General features: G+C 50.7%; 1 long non-coding RNA gene across 1 annotated transcript in view; it reads right to left on the reverse strand.

Annotated features, from left to right (window-relative positions):
* The window catches only part of LOC138387765 (uncharacterized), a 63,020-nt gene extending 58,424 nt beyond the window's left edge, over window positions 1–4,596 (reverse strand). Inside the window, exon 1 of the long non-coding RNA XR_011233969.1 lies at window positions 4,449–4,596. This is a non-coding gene — a long non-coding RNA (uncharacterized lncRNA). The remainder of the gene's footprint in view (window positions 1–4,448) is intronic.
* Between the last annotated feature and the right edge of the window lie 5,685 nt (window positions 4,597–10,281).

Genomic DNA, 10,281 nt, shown 5'->3' on the forward strand with positions numbered 1-10,281 from the left:
ATTATGCCATTTTATATAAGGGACTTGAGCATCCGCAGATTTTGGTGTTGATGGGGATCCTGGAACCAATCCCCTAAAGATACTGAGGTATGACTGTATTTATTTCATATGTTTATCTTTTAGTGTCTTTCTGGTCTTCGCTGGTAGAAGCTGGGATTTTTGTCTGTTTTGTTCAACTGATGTACCCAAGTCCCTAGAATAAATGAAAAATTTTTAAATTCCCTGAGATAATAAAAAGTGTAAAGCAACAAAAAATGACCCGGTTTGTATGTTAAATTTCTTCTTGGTTTCAATTTCTATCAGTTAATTGGGTCAATATTATATTCATAACACTCTCTTTACATATTTAATGTAGCCTTTAAGATTTAAAATAAAACTATTTAAAGCCACAGATTATACAGTACAGTTTGGATTTTTTTTTGTTTGTTTGTTTCTTTCTTTGAGACACGGTCTTGCTCTGTCACCTGGGCTAGAGTGCAGTGGTGTCATAATAGCTCTCTGCAACCTCCAACTCCTGGGCTCCAGGGATCCTCCTGCCTCAGCCTCCTGAGTAGCTGGGACTACAGGCACACGCCACCACACCTGGCTAATTTTTCTTTCTAGTTTTTGTCAAGACAGGGTCTCACTCTTGCTCAGGTTGGTCTCGAACTCCTGACCTCAAGCGATCCTCCTGCCTCGGCCTCCTAGAGTGCTAAGATTACAGGCATGAGCCACCATACCATGCCCCGGCCCCGCCCCCTCCCCGTCCGCCCCCTCCCCCTCCCCGTCCGCCCCCCCCTCCCCGTCCGCCCCCCGCCAGCCCCGCGCTGCGGCTCCGCTCCTCCCCCCGCGGCCACACGGGGGCGCAGCTGGACAGCGAGTAAGGGCGGGGCGGGGCGGGAGGACCGGGATGGGGAGAGGACGGGGAGGGGCCGGGAAGGGGGCGCCGGGGAGGCGGGGGTCTGGCTGTGTTAAGGGGCAGTTTTCCCCTAAACTGATCTACAGACTAACCAGGATCCTTACTGAACCCTGGCAGTGCCTTTTTTTAGTGGAAATGACAAGCTGACCCTAACATGTGTATGGAAATTCAGAGCATCTAGACAATATACCAGCCAAAACAATTTTGAAAAAGAACAAAATTGAAGAACTTACACAACCAGACATCCAATTTTACTGCAAAGCTATGGCAATAAAGACAGTGTGATGCTGACATAAAGATGGACCTACAGCCAAGTGGAACAGAATAGAGGTCCAGACTTAAACCTTTCATTTATGGTCGATCAATTTTAAACAAGGATATCAAGATAATTGGATGGGGAGAAATGACAGCTTCAACAAATGGAACTGTCTACAAAGGTCTGTTTGTATATCGTCCATAATTCCAAATGGGCTTATAAATAAATGAGTATTCGTAAATTGTGCAAATAAGCCCAGATGCTATTCAAATGCACAGGACTTAGTAATCTTTTGGCAGATGAGACTGGTCTAATATTGGTTTGATGGGAATGGCCAGGTCTTCAGCTACATATGCATATATTTAACTTTAAGTTTCTTACTTTTATGATGCTTTCTTGGCATGAAAATTTAGCCTGGGATGATGGCTATATTTGTCTGATGTCTCATGAAATTTTCCAGGCATAATTGTTAAGAATGAATAAATTGGGTAGATGTGGCTAGGAAAAAAGTTTGTAAATAAATTTTTGATGATGGTTATATTTTGTAACATGTTTACTTGGGGAGGTTTCTCAAATATTTTAAGTAAACATACCCTTAGAGTTTTACTAAGTGAAGTTAAATGATGAATATTCATTGAATATATAGATACTATCCAAATAAGATAATTCTAAAACAGTAATTGAACATTAATTGAATAAGAGTTTAGACTCATATACTTTTGATTTCTTATTTCAAAGAAACAAAAGTTATCTGAGTCTGTTAGTGACCTCTGACTCTGTTTAGTGAAGTACCTCAAACCTTTTAACATCTTTGGCAGGTTTTCTTGGGATCAAAATCCTAAATTAAATCTTTTTGACCTAAAATTAACTTTGGGATTTTCCAGTTGGACCCCAGGAGAGCATCAAAGAATGTATATCTCTTCTTGTGGAGATATTAAACTATTAGGCTAATTTGGTAAATCGTATAGGAAGCATTGCCAAATAAGAAATGATATTTAACTTGGTCATATTTGTGTAAATGTGTTATTAAAATGTATTCCAAAAACATGTGATTCTGAAAATTCTAATGTGTTGTGTTACGTGCTATCAGTCATTATGATTACTATGTTAAACTGTTATATGCCACAGAAATACCTAAATTTTCTTGCCAATTGTAAACTCTCATCAGACTTTTGACCATGGCTGTTCTGGGTTTCCACAGTTATTATTTTAAATTCTTTGATGGAAGGATTTTCAATCAGCTATAGTCCAAAATTGTTAATCAAGATTGAGAAAAACAATCTTGATTACATGAAACTAAGTAATTGATAACAATACTGCTTTTATGCCTTTATTTAAAATGTTGGTTCTTTACCTAAATGTTTTCCAGAGTCAAGGAAATTTTCTTTCATAAGCTCTGTATAGTTTGCAACAATTTCGTAAAGTATCCTTTTGTGAACAAAGATGAAAGCATTTGCTTTTTCTCCCTACTCAATTCCTTCAAAATTCCGGAAGTATTTGTGAATATCTTTATCTTTATTGATATAAGTTCAATAAAAATATGCTATCTCTTTACAAGCGGGATACAATTGGAAACACTGGCCGTATTGCCAAGGATTTGACTGAAGTGTCATATTTAAGAATATGCATAAAATGCCAGTGTCCCCAGCCTTACAGTGAATGAGTAAAAATTTGTCACTTCCTGGCAGTGACAGACCTTAAGACTATAAGTAAAGAGACTATAAGTCCGAGAACCTTAAGACTATAAGTAACACCTAAAGCCTGCCTTGGTTTGGCTTCCTCCTCTCAAGAAGTTCTAAAATCTGAGATTCCTATATGATCAACGTGGACAGAGAAAATCATGCTTCTAAGGAAAACTAAAGCACACCTGCTAGTAGATTGAAGCCCTGTGCACTGTGTTCAAGTCCTTGTTATCTACCTGTAGCCTGGAATGGATCCTAAATCCCCTGATTTCCTCCAATATTTGGCTACAACTAAATCCTGCTAAAGTCCCCGGGACCTCTCCCAGCAGCAAAGCAGGGATACTCCAGGGCCATTCATGGAACACGACCCCTATCCAGATTAACCAACTAAGAGATTTAAATATTAAGACTGGAGAGGAGTTAGATACGAAGATTGGAGGTGTGGGTGACACTGGGGCTATGCTGTCTATCCTTAGCCCCGGTACACTGTCTCTGTGCCCTCCCTGGGGTTCTGAATTCATCTAGATGGTTGCAGTGGCCAACGAATCTATGACAGTTCCTAAATCTCTACCTATCCTCCAACTAGGACCCCTCGTGACAGCCGTGGCCTTTTGCTTGTCCCGTCAGCCCCCATACATCTCCTGGATAGGGACTTCTTAAAAACCTACCAGGCCCATACATCCTTCTCCCAACTAGGGGAAATAATGCTTGAGTTATTTTCACCAGGAGACTTTGCCACACAACAGCTTTTACCCAAATTCCCATCCAGTCAGTTAGCCTCGCCACCACTACCCACCCTGCACGGTAAGAGCTACGTGGGAGTCTGGGCACAATCCAACACCGAGGAAAACCCTCAGGTTGTGAAGATGACAGTTGTGTACACTCCCGAGGACGCGATTCACCCCAGGAGTCAACCCCAGTGAAGGAGCGAGATGGGGAAGGTTTCTGTGGTCCTGCGTTGGACGAGGTTCTGCTTGGGACGACTCGGTGGTCAGAAACCTTTCCCATGCCGTGAACAGAGCTGCCGAAGCCACCAGGGCGCAGAGGCAGTCCCCAGACGCCCTCGCGGGTCGTTGCAGCCCAGCCGCTGCGAGCATTAGACCAGCCCCGCCACGCAGGTGGCGTCGCTGCCGCTGCCCACACTCCCGCTGCACCTGGGTCGCGTGACAAACCTAAGATCTTGCGGCAGCGGCGCTCTGACAGACGCGTCTTCAGAAAGCCTCCCGCCCCGGCCCGACGGACTGGACTCAATTTCCCGCTCTCAGCTGTTTCCAGGTCCCGTTGACGCCCCACCCCTCGGGCCCTAATGAGCCTCCTCACATCAGGGCTGGGCTCGGCGTCCTCCCCACCCTGCCTCAGCCGTTCTCACAGGCGTCTGCGGGAGGCTCCGGGACGCGCCGGCCAACTCTCCGAAGCTGGACCCGCCGCTGACGGGACCCAGAACCGATCCGTATTTCACAGGCGCTTGGGCGTTTCCTAGGCAGAGGGCTGGTGGCGCTGCCCGGCCCCTCCACTGCCGCTGGGGTCCCGCGTGGAATAGGGGGACTGGGCTGGCTGCAGCCACTGCCCCGGACGGGTCCGGCTCAGAGGCAGAATGCGGACAAATGTGTACCTGAAAGCCCATCCTTCAAGACGGACCGGAGCAGCCGCAGGGTCTGATTTTAACATGGAGCCCAGAGGTCATTTGCTGACTGGAGGCCACGCCCGCACCGCGCCCGCACAGCACTGGAGTTCCCCAGAAACCTGAGCCTCGGATCAGCTTTAGCACTTCTGGAACTCAGCTGCACTACCAATCAGACTCAGCCACACTGACCAATCAGACTCAGCTGCATTGACCAAACAGGACTCAGCCACGTTGACCAATCAGGACTGGGCTACACAGACCAATCAGATTCAGCCACACTGACTAATCAGGATTCAGCCACATTGACCAATCAGGATTCAGCCACAATGACCACTCAGACGCAGCCACACTGACAAATCAGACTCAGCTAAATTGACCAATCAGGACTCAGCCAAAATGTCCAATCAAACTCAGGCACATTGACCAATCAGGCCTCAACTGCACCGACCAAACAGACTCAACCGCATTGAGCAATCAGACACAGCCACGTTGAGCAATCAGGACTCAGCCACACTGACCAATCAGATTCAGCCACACTGACTCATGAGGACTCAGCCACACTGACCAATCAGACTGAGCCACATTGACCAATCAGGACTCAGTCCACTGACCAATCAGATTCAGTCAAATTGACCAATCAGGATTCAGCCTCAGTGACCAAACAGACGCAGCCACACTGATGAATCAGACTCAGCCAAATTGACCAATCAGGAATCAGCCAAGTTGTCCAATCAGACGAAGCCACACTGACCAAAGAGGACTCAGTCGCATTAAATATCAGACTCAGTGACGTTGACCTATCAGAACTCAGCAGCACTGACCAATCAGATTCAGCCACACTGACTAATGAGGACTCAGCCACACTGACCAATCAGATTCAGCCAAACTGACTAATCAGGACTCAGCCGCACTGACCAATCAGACGCAGCCACACTTAGGAAGCAGACTCAGCCAAATTGACCAATCACGACTCAGTAAAATTGTCCCATCAGACCCAGCTACACTGACCAATGAGGAATCAGCCGCACTGACCAATCAGATTCAGCCACACTGACTACTCAGGACTCAGCCACACTAACTAATCCGACTCAGCTACACGTACCAATGAGGAATCAGCCACACTGACCAATCAGATTCAGCCACACGGACCAATCAGGTCTCAGCCTCACTGACCATTCATACTCAGACAAATTTACCAATCAGATTCAGCCACGTTGACCAATCAGGACTCAACAGCACTGACCAATCAGATTCCGCCACACTGACTAGTCAGGACTCAGCCACACTGACAAATCAGACGTAGCCACACTTTCAAAGCAGACTCAGCCAAATTAACCAGTCAGAATTCAGCAAATTGCCCAATCATACTCAGCCGCACTGACTCATAAGGACTCAGCCACACTACCCTATCACATTCAGCCACACTGACCAATCAGGACTCAGTCTCACTGACCAATCAGACTGAGCCGCATTGAACAATCAGCCTCATCCACCTTGGCCAATCAGGACTCAGCAGCACTGACCAATCAGTTTCAGCCACACTGATTAGTTAGGACTCAGCCACACTGACCAATGAGATTCAGCAACATTAACCAATTAGGACTCAGCCGCACTGACCAATCAGACGCTGCCACACTGACGGAGCAGACTCAGCCAAGTTGACCAATCTGGACTCATCCAGCTTGTCCAATCCGACTCAGCTAGACTGACCAATGAGGAATCAGCTACACTGACCGATCACCACGTAGCCTCACTGACCAATCATACTCAGCCTCATTGAGCAATCAGACTCATGCATGTTGACCAATCAGGACTCAGCCGCACTGACCAATCAGATTCAGCCACACTCACTAGTCAGGACTGAGCCACACTGACCAATCAGATTCAGCCACACTGACTAATCAGACTCAGCGGCATTGAGCAATCAGACTCAGTCACGTTGACCTATCAGGACTCAGCTGCGCTGACCAATCAGATTCAGCCACACTGACTAGTCAGAACGGAGCTACACCGACCAATCAGATCAGCCGCATTGATCAATCAGACTCAGCCACGTTGACCAATCAGGACTCAGCCGCACTGACCAATCAGATTCACCCACACTGACTAATCAGGACTCAGCCACGCTGACCAATCATATTCAGCCACACTGACTAATCAGGACTCAGCCACAGTGACCAGTCAGATTCAGCCACACTGACTAGTCTGGACTCGGCCACACTGACCAATCAGATTCAGCCATATTGACCAATCAGTATTCAGCTGCACTGACCAATCAGACGCAGCCACATTGACGGAGCAGACTCAGCCAAGTTGACCAATCAGGACTAAGCCAAATTGTCCAATCAGACTCAGCCACACTGACCAATCAGGACTCAGCCTCACTGACCAATCAAACTCAGCTGCACTGGCCAATCAGGACGCAGTCTCACTGTCCAACCCGACTCAGCTCATTGACCAATGAGGACTCAGCCACATTAACCAATCAGACTCAGCTGCATTGAGCAATTAGAAGTAAGCCACAGTGACCAATCAGACTCAGCTGCATTGAGCAATTAGAAGTAAGCCACAGTGACCAATAGACTCAGCTGCATTGACCAATCAGACTCAGCTGCATTGAGCAATTAGAAGTAAGCCACCATGACCAATCAGACTCAGCTGCATTGAACAATCAGACTCATCTGTATTGACCAATCAGGACTCAGCTGCACTGATCAATCAGACCAAGCAGTGAATCCCTCATTTGTATAATGAACCTGACTAGAGCTTGGGCGGGAACTTCCGCTGTGTGACCTGAGCCTTGCCTGTGCTCTCTGGAATGGCCACCCTATCAGACGGAAGGCGGGGTCTCTGGAATGAGTCTCTTTCTTCCAGACTCCTTTTCAGAGAACTTCTGTTCCTGCCATGCACCAGACCTTCCCCAGCTGTCCACACCCTCGGGCCCGCCCGGCCCCGCCCTGCACCCTCCCCAGACCTCCCGCTCAGGCTGCAGCTCATCCTTGCCCGGGCCTCATGGGAGCTACTGGAGCCCCGAGGGCACGGACCTCACTCGCTCAGCAGTGGGCTGCATGGTCGCCCTGCCCGGCAGAGGCTGCCCAGCTCCCGCGCATCAAAGGGCCCATCCTCCGGGCGCTTGGGACACTGGGGAGCCACCGTACCCCGGCTGAGAATCCTTGCTCAAGGCCAGGGACCCTGAGTCCCCACTGCGACCGCTGCTGGTGGCCTTTTGCGATCTAGCTTGAAAGCTGCCAGCTGTGCCAGCTTCCTCTGCCATGTGGCACCCTGCCTGCAACCGGCACAGCTCCCCACTGCCTCCTGCCGGTGTCCTTGGCTGGACTTTGGAACATCCTAGGGGCCACTTCCCCTTGCTCCCCAACACCTCTGCTGCTTCCCTCCAGGACCCTGCTTGGCCAGGCCGGTGCTCTAGCATAGGTAGCTTCCTCTCCAGGGGCCTGGGCATCTTGAGGCTGGCAGGCATCGGGCCAGCTCGTAGCCCTGACACGTGGGGGGATGTTGGCCTGCTGTGAGCCTACTGCATGTACTCGGCGCCTTCCGATGTCGAGGGTCAGCTGTCTGCCCTGCGGCCAGCCAATTCCCACTAAGTCCCTGCCTGCCAGGGTCAGAGGCCCCCATGTGTGTCTCGAGCATCTCCTGAGTTTGGCTTTCATGTTCCTGGTGGATTTTGAGGTGCTTCGCAAGGTGCTCACAAGTGCTCACAAGCAGGAGCTGTTGATCACGGCCATATTGCCTCAGCCCCCCGACCCCCAGTAGCTGCCCACTCCAAACAAAATGATGGGGCACGTTGGGGAGGCCCAGGAACACAGGCAGGGCTGGGACCAGGCAGGCGAGGCGCTGAGCTGCGTGGTTCTGTGCCCAAAACAGGAACCAGGTCCAGAGGCCCCTGTTCTGGCATCCGGCTGCTCGAGCCCCACGTGGCTCCAGTGAGAGGGCCCTAGCAGTGCTGCTTGAGGACAGAGCCTGCCCTGGGCCAGGACTCCGGGAGGGACTCAGCAGGCCCGAGGCTGCGGGCAGCCAAACTCCAGGGCCAGGGGCCAGGTGTGCTGTGGGCTGGGTGGTGTCCGACGGGGCTGGTCCTGCCTTGGCTCTGCGGAGGGGGAGGGTGTGAATGGTGCTGCCTCTCCAGGGAGAGGCTGAACAGACATCCAGGCGTTGCTGAGGCCAAGCATGACCGACCGCCCACGCCAGCAGCCCCAGGCCACCTGGAATGAAACTCTAAACCCTGGAGCTCCCCGGGTAGGGAGGGGGGTGAATGCTGAGGGAGGAGTCGGACCATGCAGGAGGGACAGAGAGGGGCCTGCAGGGCCTGGGGGGTGAGCAGAAGCCCCTTAGCCCCTGCACAGTCCCATACCTGTGGATTGGGCAAAGGGAGCTGCCCAGGAGCCCTGTGTCCCCGAGACTTCTGCACCCCACAGCCACAACCCACCCCGCTGCCAAGTCAGCGTCCTGACACCCTCCTGGCCCAAAGCAGTAGCCCAATGCCCGTCAGCCAGAGAGGCTTCCAGGAGGGAGAGCTGCCCCCTCCCCACCCCACTGCTGCAGAGGGCGGAGGGGTAGGACAGGTGTGGACACAGGTCCCCCCACTCCCCTCTCTAAGGCTTCCCTGGGAGGCTTGGTTCCACCAGGGCCTGCCCCACACCTGGCTGTGTAGATCCCACTGGTTCAGGAAGGCCCTGGGACTTTCTACCAGGTTCACATGGTTGGGGAGGACAGTGGGGCTCCGTGACCATCCTTTGGCAAAACCGAGTCAGTTCCATCCACGGAGCTCCAGGGCAGGTGGCACTCCCAAGATGTCATGTGGTGTCGCTGTGCCACCCAGGTGGCCACACCTCCTACTTGCCCCCTCCCTCCTCTGCGTGTGTGTTCATCTCTGCCTCTTTGTCTCCCCTGCCCTCTGTCTATCTGTGTCTCTGTCTCCCTCACTCTCTTGTCTCTGTCTCTCTCAGGAGGTGCAAGGCCAGCCGCAGAGTCCAGAACCTGACAGGCAGGGAGTGGACCCGCACCAGCCAGCTCAGGTGTGAGCAGAGGGCAGGGGAATGGGCACCCTTGAGAGCCGGCCTCCTGCAGGGACCTCTGAGCTCCCAGCTGTGCACAGGGACCCTGGGCAGGGAGCTGAGCAGGGCAATTGGGGACCTGGCCCTCTGGTGAACACCCCTAGCAAATGCTCGTGTCACTGGTAGAGCTGGTGTGATAGAGCCCCCCAAATTCGCGTCCACCAGGAACCTCAGAATAGGAACTTATTTTAAAATAGGGTCTTTGTAGAAGTAATTAAGTTAAGGATCTTGAGATGGGGGCCCCTAAATCCAATGACAGGTGTCCTTATAACAGACACCCCAGGAGGAGGCCCCATGAGGACAGAGCAGCATTATTCATGGTACCAAAAGGTGGAAGCAACGCAAGTGTCCACTGACAGATGAGCAGATATATAAAACGTGGGCCATCCACACAGTGAAGTATAATTCAGCCTTAAAAATGTGGAAATTCTGACATACGTAACAACATCGTGCTAAGAGAAACAACCCAGGCACACAACGACAAATAGAGTGTGCTCTACTTATTAGGTAGCTGGAGTAGTTTCCAGGGGCTGGGGGAAGAGAAAATACGAAGTGGGTGTTCAACGAGTACAGAGTTCCACTTGGGGAAGATGAAAGAAATTCTGGACACGGATGGTGGTGATGGTTCCACAGCGATGTGCATGTGGTTCAAGCCACTGCAGTGGGCACTTAAGAACGGTGAATGCTGTGTGTATGGAATCATACAGAGAAAAAGAATGAAGTACTGATGTATATCACAACACGGATGA

Source organism: Eulemur rufifrons, chromosome 7 (genome assembly GCF_041146395.1).
Source record: "Eulemur rufifrons isolate Redbay chromosome 7, OSU_ERuf_1, whole genome shotgun sequence".
Classification (NCBI taxonomy): Eukaryota; Metazoa; Chordata; class Mammalia; order Primates; family Lemuridae; genus Eulemur; species Eulemur rufifrons.